Raw genomic sequence first — 11,134 nt, forward strand, 5'->3', positions numbered from 1 at the left:
AAATTAAAGCATGTGAACAAAAACCCATAATTTGGTTTTGATAAAAAAACCCAAATTTTTAAAATGCGAAAATCCCTAAAAAAATGCATGAAAACATGTAATATGATAAAAAAGGGGGGAGGGGGGGGGGGGGGAATGTGTCTTACCTTAGGATTAGGAAGAAAACGACAATTTTTTATTTTTTATTTTTATTTTTGGTGAGAAGGGATTGAGAGAGGAATCAGAGAGAAAGACAAAGAAATTTTGGAAAAGTCAGATTTGATTCCGATATGTTTTTAAAAATTGAAATCCGATCGATCAAGAGGAATCGGGCAAGAATCGAATTTCACTTGAAAACAGGCTCGACTGATCAAAAGGAATCGGGAAGGAATCGAAGGAACCTGAGACTTTAAATTAAAAACCTGTTTTTCTTCTTCACATTTCGATCGGTCGAAAAATAGACTTGATCGGTCGAATCATAAAGGAATAGAAATTTTGAAAATTTCTGAAATTTTTTTTGTATAGAATCATTTGAAAAACTATTTTTATGATATGACATGTATGTTCGTGACTTCAAATGATTTTCAAAACCAAACTTTTCAAAGAAAAAATTCAAACTTTATCAAATTTCCTCAAACTTTTCTTTCCTCACTCCTCAAAATGCATTAAACACATCAAGAAGTTTAATTTTGGAAGGCCATAAAACATAACACACAGTTACATGTACCAAGTTTAACAAAGTTTTGCTTGTGGTGTGTGCAACTAGTAAGTGTATGAGACACTCACACGATGATATGTAAACAAAGAATAAACACACTTTTTACTTTATTCATTACATAAGTTTGAAAGTGACTATCACCTAAAAAGTTACATCATATAACTCTCACATCTCCTAGTAAACACGCTTGCAACCATGCATATTTTTTTTTGAATTTTTCTTTTTCTTTTTCTTTTTGAAGCATATTTTTCTTTATTTTTCATTTTGCTTTTTGCTTCTTTTAACTAATGTACAATTATACCTTAAAAATTTTGTTGTGCAAGTGCTACACCATATCGAGCACGACTTTTATGATTTGCACACAGGTGTTCATGATTGGCGAGTAACAATAGTGAGATGGTTATATATGCCTTTCTCCTAGGATTTTTTAGTCCTTACAATAAAAAAAATGTGACTTCAAAATACAGAGCATGTGTTTACAAACCATAAACAACTCACACAGTGTAAGCACTACATAGCACAAACTAGCAAAGTGCAGATAAATAAAACTCATCAAAGCTAAATAAGGTATACAGTCATGAAATGTAAATTTCATAAGCCAACCTCAATTACAGTGGCGGGGCCACATGTATGCTTGGGGGGGCCTTGGCCCCTCCAAAATTAATTAATTTTTTTTTTCAATATAGGTATATTTTATAAATATTTAAAGGTTATATGAAAAAAATAGGAGTTGCCCCCCCCCCCCCCTCTCCCAAAAGAAAGCATTAATAAAATAATCTAGTAATTTTTTCCAAAAATAGAGAGTTTAGAGTTGATATATAATTGCAATAGAATGAAGTAATTTGGCAGTAAGTTTTGTGAGTAAAGAGTGGAAGTGTGAAACCCCTAGTTTTTTGCTCAATTTCAAATCCTATTAATGCGTTCAAATCATTCAACATTGATAATATATGCAATTTTGGTTGAAATTTCCTATTCTCAAGATCTTATCAAAAAAAAAAAAAAAAAAGCTCACATGAGACTTCAATTATAACATTATGATTTTTGATGATACCGTAATATCACCAGTGAGCAGCACAATCCACGCTCGCTCTAGCTAACAACCTGCAAGAAGAAAGAAGTGATCTCGTCGTGGGCACCGGTGTGGTGTTGACCAAATACCCTCCGACGGTCAAGTTAGAATTGTTCTCAACTTTAGAGTGTTAGAGAGGGTAAATTATGCGTACCTTGATTTGCGAGAGTATTGAGGTTTTTATAGTAGAAGAAAGTCGGCTTCTCCTCCTTGGACTAGAAGTCTTTTCCTTATGGGAATCCCCTTGAGTAATCCCAAACGTGATGGACAAGACATTTCCTTGTAGAGGGGATTAACGCGCGTATCTTCCAGAATGTTCCTTGCACTAGGTTTCTAGTTTCCTTGGAGACCACACGTGCACGCCAAGAGTATGGAACTGCTCTAGGCCACTGGGCTCTACTGTTGCCGGCCCATGGGCTCGGATTCGTCAAGCCCAACGTCGTGAAAGTCCATTGAGCTAAATTTTGCCCCTTCAATTTTGATTTGTCAAACATGGATGAAGTTTTGCAAAAAATTTATATATTAATTAAAAAGGAAATTATGAATAATTTTGCTATATAAATAATAATTGATGAAGTTTGTTACGTGAAGTATTATTGTTGAGCATGACTTTGATGAAAGATACTAGAGTCTTTTTTTTTTTTTTTTTTTGGTTCTATATATTTGTATGTTGTATACCCAATTATACAATGTTTGTATACTTATTAGAGTTTAAGAAGATTATAAGTTTCTCTTATAAAGAAGATCTTGTGTCTAGGTGTGTATATATAGATATTAAAGTTGATAATTTTATGTATATGTATATAACTTACTTTAAAATAAGAAAATTAAAATTTATATTTTCATACACACATATTATGTGGATTTTTTTAGGGCAGTGTATTTTTTATTTGAGTTTATCTTGATAGAATAGTTTGCCCCCCCCCCCCCTTCCCCAACTTAAAATTCCTCGCTCTGCCACTGCTCAATTATACATCTTGAAGATGTATAATACAAAACTTTTTTTTTTCTATTTTATTTATTTAAAAAAAAAACACAAAAACAAACCTAGAATGCAATGTATGAATGTTATGCGAATGCAAACCTAAAAAATTTTTTGGTCACAAGAGATAGAAAGAATTAACACAAGGACCATGCCAGACAAACTTATTAAGGTTGAGTCTTTTACATCTAGACTCTTTTAGATGCAAACCTGAGTTGGGATTTCTATTAGAATTTACACTGATTTCAACTCCAGTATCGGTATAAAGGTTAAGAACCTTTACCAACTCATGAATAAGTGCTACAAGATCTTGTGTTTTTGGCACAGACACTTTTTGTTTGGAAGCTTGCTTTATAGCTTGCAACTTAAAGGAATTCGGTCAAGTATGCCCAACTCCACCACAAAAATGACAAAACCACTGAGGTTTGTGGTTTTTCTTGCTTCCAGATTGATTGGGATTCTTAGGTTTAAACTCACTCAGATCTACCCTAGTTCTTCTAGAAGCTGGAACTACATCCTTATGTACCTTAACTTCAGAAAGAGTTGGATGAACAACAGAAGATGATGTAGCAGGTACAAACTTAGGGGTATTCAACAAAAAAGTAGATCCATTCTCAACAAACCCTAAACCTCTTATCAGAAATAGACTTTTGAACATTTAACATCTCATCTAGTTTAGAGGTAGAGGTTCTATTTATTTGTTCTTTAGCAACAGATAATTCTAATTCTAAACTTTTAACCTTTTCAAGCAAAGACATGTTCTTAATTTTAATAGAGTTCAAGAGTTCATTAGCATCAAACAGCTTTAGCAGTAAATTCTTCTTTTCTTGTTCTAGAGTGTTTATCTTTTTCAACCCTGATTCAACACTTATAGCATCTTTAGTTGCTATCTTGTTGTAAAATTCTTGCAAATTTGTATTCTCAAAGAGCTCCCCATCAGAAGGGTTCTTATCTGCCTTCTTAATTTCACTTACTACAGTAGTAGTAGTGAAAGCCATGAAGTTTCCTTCTTGATCACTTTCAAACTTATGATCAGAAACTTTATCATCACTTAGAGTGATAGCCATAGCTTTACCTTTGGATCTCAAGAAAGTTGGACATTTAGATTTTAGATGACCATAACCCTGACAACCATAACATTGTTGTCCTAAAGAGCTATTAGAAGATTGACCTACTTTATCTTTTGATTTTTCAACATGATGGTTTTTAGACCCCTTAAAAACACAATTGGATTAACCTAGGTAATTAGTCAAGTTGTTACTTAGTCCAATTTAACAAATCTAGGTTATCACAATCACAATAATCATATCATGTAAAGCAGTGGAAAGATAAATAACATAAAGATATGATCACTCAGGAAACCAAACCGGTAAAAACCTGGGGAGGATTTGACCTAGCTATCCTCAAGGTAAACTTGAATCCACTATCTTGAAAGAATCGAAGTTCATACAATAAGACTTACAAGCCCCCACGCTCAACTTCTTATTACTACCAACCAGTAGAACTTACTGACACGACCACGTGCAAACTCCGAATCCACGGACTCCTTCTTTCTTGGATTCACCACCAGATACAAGCACACCTGCTTGTGTTTCTTTAAGCTTCAATGGCAGCAACCGAGTTGATCATCAAGGCGTAGATAATATCTCCTCCTTGAAAACCCTAAGTTTGTGTAAAGGAAAGTTTCTCTAGATCTCACAAGAGATTTACACAAACAGCAATATGAGCAACACTAAAACGTGGCTAGGGTTTTCCTTTTATACTTAGGACAAATTAGAAAACCCTAAACGTTTTAAACAACTAGGGCTGAGTTGGAAATCTACAGAAAAACACATTCTGCCCGAGATTCGATCGATCGAGCCTAAGCTTCGATCGATCGAGCCAGGCCGAAATGCACAATATTTTCTGCATTAGCTCGATTCCAACTTTACATAAAATATTCAACTTTGAGCAAGACTAACACACTTCTAAACACATTTTTTTTATCATGGCTTGCCAACAATACACATCAGAGTTCTAAATACATAAATACCTAAGTCTTTAGAACCTAACACAACATTATTGTTTTTGGCAGTGTCATTCTTCCTAAAATTCTTAGTATCAACATTGTTCCTATTTTTTGCCCTCCTATTATTATTTCTTAGAAAATTTCTAAAGTTCTTGGTAAGATAAGTAATCTCAGTAGAAGAGAGTTCATCCTTAAATTCACAATCATCAACATTATCAAAAGATTTCAAAGCCATAGATTTGGATTTATTAGTTTTTGGTAAGTCAAATTCATAGAATTCATCAAAAGATTCATCATCAGGCATCCTAATACTTTCAAGTCTAGAAGTCAACTGCTGCAATTTATTGATCTTTCCTGCCTTAGTGCCTTTATTGCACTCATAGCCTTACTGTTAAAGCTTGCTACTTCCTTTTGGGCAGTAGTCCATTCACCAATAGCAGTGGTGTAACGACCCAAGGAAAAGCGCTAGCCACATCTGCACTATACCTCAAAAGGATTAGTCACAATTGAGGCTCTTTGTAGTTGTTAATAAAGCCCAAATCTACCCAGTAAATACCTGATGTGGGACTTATCACACACCCACACACATCACACAATCAATCAAATTGGGGTATCACAATATCCCCCACTTAAATCCCTAACGTCCTCGTTAGAGCTCACTTTGTGGGGTAGTGTCTTTGAGTCCACACGGGATTACTGGGCCAGTTCTAATACCATATGTAACGACCAAAGGAAAAGCGCTAGCCACATCTGCGCTATACCTCAAAAGGACTAGTCACAATTGAGGTTCCTTGTAGTTGTTAATAAAGCTCAAATTTACCTAGTAAATACCCAATGTGAAACTCATCACACACCCACACACATCACACAATCAATCAAATTGGGGTATCACAAGTGGTTGGTCTTTCCCAACCATTCTCAACAGACAACCACACTTTCTCATCAATAGATTTCAAGAAGGCTTTCATCCTAACCTTCCAATAAACATAGTTATTCCCATCAAAGTGTGGGGAAATCACAAAAGAGTGACCATGTTCTATGACAGCAGGGGTCAAGAATCAACTCTAGGTTAAGAAACCTATAAACAAGAGCTAACCTGCTCTAATACCACTTGTTTGTTCGTTTAGACCCCTTAAACAGATTGTTTAACCTAATTAATTAACCAAGTTGATTATTAGGTTTATAATTTAGATCTAGGTTAAACAAGCATATATCATATCATGCATAAAAGTAGAAAAGTAAATAGCACCACAATATGATGACTCAGGAAAACCGATGAAACGAACCATTTCAAGGTAAAAACTTAGAGAGGATTTAACTTAGCTATCCTCAATGTAAGCACATCCATTACAAGAGAATTGAAGTTTTTACAATCAAATTTAACCCTAAATCTATTGCTACCTCCAATAGTAACTTACTGACACGATAACGTGCAAACTCCGAATCCACGGACTCCTTCCCTTCTTGGATTTACACCAACACAAGCCGCCTTGCTTGTGACTTTGAGATCTCACTCAAAGATTTTAGATCACCATCAGTAATGATCTTGATGTAGTAACTATGTTCTACCGAACGCTTGATTGTAGTTTTTGCTCCGGTAGATTCTTGTGTAGTTAGAAGGTACAAAACTTCTTAGATCTCACAAAGATTAACACACAAGTCTTTTCAGCACTTCAAAACGTGGCTAGGGTTTCCCTTTTATATGTGGAGAAGTTTAGATGAAACCTTAAATGTTTTCGCAGGCTTGGGCCTGTTTAAAAATTCTACAGAAAAACTGTGCCTGTGATTTTCGATTAGTTGAGCTTAATTTTCGATCGGTCGAGTTTGATAGAAACTTTCTTCCTTTTTATGCACTCAGCTGAACTTGAACCTTGTAACAACCACTTTCAAGTATTGCCTGATACATAGACTAGATATGTTTTGTTCTCGGTTTACCAACACACTAAAAACATGATTCTAAACATTTAAACCTAAATCTTTAGAACCTAACAAAAATTACCCCTTGTAGTTACTAAATTTTGCTAAATTCAATATTTTTTTTAACGAACTGGGATAATTTGCTAATTTTCAAATATTTAACTATTAATGTGTACCAATAGTGAAGTGGGGGATCCGCGGTAGATCCAAGTCAAGTCAAGATCCGCGGTAGAAAGTTTAGGTATAGCTATCACTTCAGCGACAGAGGATATGAATACAATATTTCCAGCTCCTGATTCCTTCAAAAGGGGTGTGCAAGTTGAGAAAGATTGTAGGGAGACTCAACATTGGTTTTCATTATTGTTGAGTAATCTTCTTCGGTATATTCTGTAGCTCCTAAATAAGCAGAAAAATCAGCTTTAGAAGAGCACAGAGACCATAGAGCAATCCAATATCAATACAAATGAAAGATAAAAGATGAAATTATAGCTGGTAATCTAGAAGCTTAAAATTGCATTTGTCGCTCCAGGTCTAGTTGAAGCTTATCAGAATGGAAAATGTGGTAGTTTTGTACTACGTGTTCCAACAGTTTAACTCTGTTTGATCTAATCCATAAAAGGTTTATTATTCGACTTATCTTATCGAATTTGCACCTCTCTGTTATTCTATGAATCATTCTTAGGGTAAATGTAATTTCTGTTGTGCCGAATTTCTCAAAAAATCCTTCGGCATGTTCGGTGGATCATACTCTCTTATCCTCTTACATAAACGTGAGTCTTTTTAACGGGACTCACATATCCTCTTTTATATAAGAAGAAATTGTAAGCACGGGAGATACTCAATAATTTCATGTAATCTTTATGGTAAATTTGGGCCACAAATCAACTACTCCTCTTTCTATAGTGTGAAAGTCTTAGCAGCATGCCCGGATTTATAAAATACAAATACCCTTTACTACTGGACAAGCTGAAAATGACGTTTGGTCGCATCCTCTTGCTTTTCTTATTTTCTTATTACCATTTGGTAGGATGAATTGATCCACAAATAATAACAATCTAATGTTATATTTACAGTGGTAGTGACAATATCGACAACATTGGTGCAATGGTGCTACAGTCATGGACGGACCCATTGGTGCTACAGTCAGGGATGGACCTAGGTTCGAACTTAGTGGGGCTGAGGTTCTTTGTTTGAGAATTTTTGGAAATTAAAATATCAACATTAGAGGTTTGGCGATACTTCATCATTAGCATTAATTTTTGCAATATTATTTGTATTTTTTCTTAAAAAATAAACAAAAAACATTATAATTGGTTTTCTCATGATCTTCAAGAGTTTTATAACTCAATTGGAACATCTTAATATTTCCAATAAAACATCCTTAATTCAAGTCACTTTTCTCCTCACAGTAACCATCAAGTTGTCAAAAAAAAATTTATGGAGATTTATGATGGCTTTATACATCAGACCGAAAAGATAACTGACAAAGAAAGAGTGGTTTTAGGTTCTTGGGTCTGACTGGGCTAGAGTGATTATTTATTCTTTCTACATTATATAATTTTTTAAAATTATTTATTATTTTCTTCTTTTTTATATAGTATTCTTTCACATTATTTATTATTCTATACTTAGAGCATGTTTGGATTCAACTTATTCACGGCTGCGTTTTTTACTCTATGTTTTTGTTCTTTTTTTTTTTTTTTTTTTTTTTTTTTTGGTTTTCACTCGTTTTTGGAGTATTGCGGTTACTGTTCATTGAACAGTAATCGCAAAAGGTTGACTTTCTGCAGTGAACAGTGCACATGTGCACTGTTTACGGACTTACAAATTTCATTTTTTATCAATTTTTTCATTAAAAATGGGTCCCACAGTACTATTCACACATTTAAAAATTATTTTGCTACAGTGTTTTCAGTTTTCAGTTTTCAGTTTCAGCAAAATAAGTTCTATCCAAACACACACTTAACACATTTGTTTTGTTCACACACATTTATTACCCAGGACGCATGCATAACAAGAGTCAAGTGAGATAGTATCTTGTTTGGTGGGGAACCAGTTCCATTTTAGAGTAAGAGGAGGAGAAACCGAGAAAGAGATAAGAGTTTGTAGGAGCAAAGCTAACGAGGATGTTGACTGTTGAGCTTGCCATGAAAAACAGAGGATACAGTCTCAATCAGCTCCTCCCGCTGAGCTTTTGATGTCGGGTCACAAACTGAACCGCTTACTTTGAACCCTTTACTCTCCCATTCTCGTACCCTATCATTGATCTCTGTTTGGTTCCTGGAACAAATATGCACTGCCGCTCCGAATGCAGCTAGCTCTTCCTCTATAGTATATCTGATCAATGGTTCAAGTGAACAAACAGAATTAGAATTTAGAAAGAAATGTAAAACAAACAAGTAAGAGAGAGAGATGTATGGCTGGCTAAGGCTAAGCTAACCCAATGCCCTTGGTTCCACCGGTGACAAGAGCGGTCACGCCCATAAGAGACCATCTTGGGTCCTTGAAATTCGGCTCTGCCTCTGTCATGTTCTTCTTCTCCTTTGAAGTAGTCGAAAGGCAAATTCTTATTAGCAGAAGAAATTAGAATGGTTACTCTACTTACAAAAACAACCATCGAATACTCTTTATATGATCAAATTGCATGTTACTATCTGAATTTAAAAGTGAGTTTAGATAGAACACAGTTCTATTATTAGAAGCGGACGTCATAAGTTAAAACTATCTAAATTTAAAAATTGTAAAATACAACCACATACTATAATTTATGCTATTCTTGCTTATCTACCAGTATTCAAAAAAAAAAAAAAAAAAAAAAAACCCTAAAAGTATCGTGCATAATATGTAAAAAGTCAAACCATAAACGGCAAAAGGAATCAAACTCCAAACACTGATCGAAATTTCGAAACCACCAAGGGAGGGTTGATCTATCACTCTCTCGGGTTCCAGGTTGTCCCATTTGATTGTCATAAATTGGAAACCTGTCATTTTAGATCAATCGTTTGCATCACTATGGATAAGCAACGTTCATCTAGATTTTTTGTTATTGGCCACAAAATAAGAGGAGGAATATCATACATCGGATGCACGTTTTCGCCCTTTCACATGAATGTGGACTCCACATTTTCATGTGAGAGGGAGGAAACATGTATTGTGTGGGATCCAGGGAGGAAATATGAATTCATGCATGGTGTATTTTCTCACAAAATGGAGGGAAGCCTCCCCCTTTCAAGTTTCAAATCCACATAGCTTTACTACCTGGTTGAAGCTAAAGATATTCAAGATTTTCCTTTACACTTTGACATGAGAGATGATGTCACTAGCCAAGAAATTAACAAATCATTGTTCATTCTGTTAGTGAAGCCCTTGAAAAGTTGCTAGAATTTGTTGAATGGACTATAGTGGAAATTTATTAGGTAGTCCAAGAATATACTCTCTATCTCCAACATGGGAGTGGGCCCCATCGTGGATGAAATCTACCGCCATGTGAGAGGCAGGGAGTATACTCCTGTAGTACCCAATAATAACTCGATTATAGTGCCGTGAAATTGTTGATGTGGCAAATTATTGTGGTAGGTAAAAATGTAATGTCAGTAGTAAACCCAATTGAGAATCAATACAAGTTTGCCACATCAATACATGATAAAAATGTTGTCAAAATTTTTGTGTATGTAGTATTGCTTGTGTTTTGTTTGTGGTAAGATAAGACGGGTTTGAATCCTTTGCATTTCAATTTATGTTAGGTTCATATTTTAATTGTTGGCAAATCATGAACAATGTAAGTCTTGTCATAGTTTAAGTTTCTTAATTTTGGTCAAGACAATGAACCCAAGTTTAGCTTAAGATGTGTGTAGTATAACTTGCTCCACCTTCCCTTAAAAGTTACTATAACTTTTGAGTGGAGTTGTAGTGTGTCTATGTGTTAGAACCCATTTTCCTCTTCCTTGTATGTGTGTGTGTTTGTTTCTCCAAAAAAAAAAAAAAAAAAAAAAAATTTCAGCCTAAGGAATGAAGTTTTTGTTTGCTTCGATTCCACCTTGATTCATGCTTTGATTACAGCTGTGGAATCCTAATCAACTCGTGGTTGATTAGTGGAAGATTCGAATTTCAGATTAATAAAGTCTGTTACTTTATTAATTGACTTTTCCATTTTGTTTTCTAGTTTAGAAGCTAATTAAAAGTCATTAGGAATGTTAAATTATTAATTCACCCAAAAGCTTTTTTTTTTTTCTTTTTTTTTGGGACAGAAATTCACCCAAAAGCTTAATTAGTAGTTAGGAAATTGTAAATTTAATCATTTAACGATAGTTCTAACAAGTAAACTTGCTAAAGAAAAATGCATCTAAAAAGATTCTAATGAATATACTACCATGAAAACATTAAATTTTAACCAAATTACTTATATAGACTGTCATAAATAATAAAATTAAACCTTATTAAAAATTTTAAAAAGTAAAACAA

This window comes from Quercus lobata, chromosome 7 (genome assembly GCF_001633185.2).
Source record: "Quercus lobata isolate SW786 chromosome 7, ValleyOak3.0 Primary Assembly, whole genome shotgun sequence".
Taxonomy (NCBI): domain Eukaryota; kingdom Viridiplantae; phylum Streptophyta; class Magnoliopsida; order Fagales; family Fagaceae; genus Quercus; species Quercus lobata.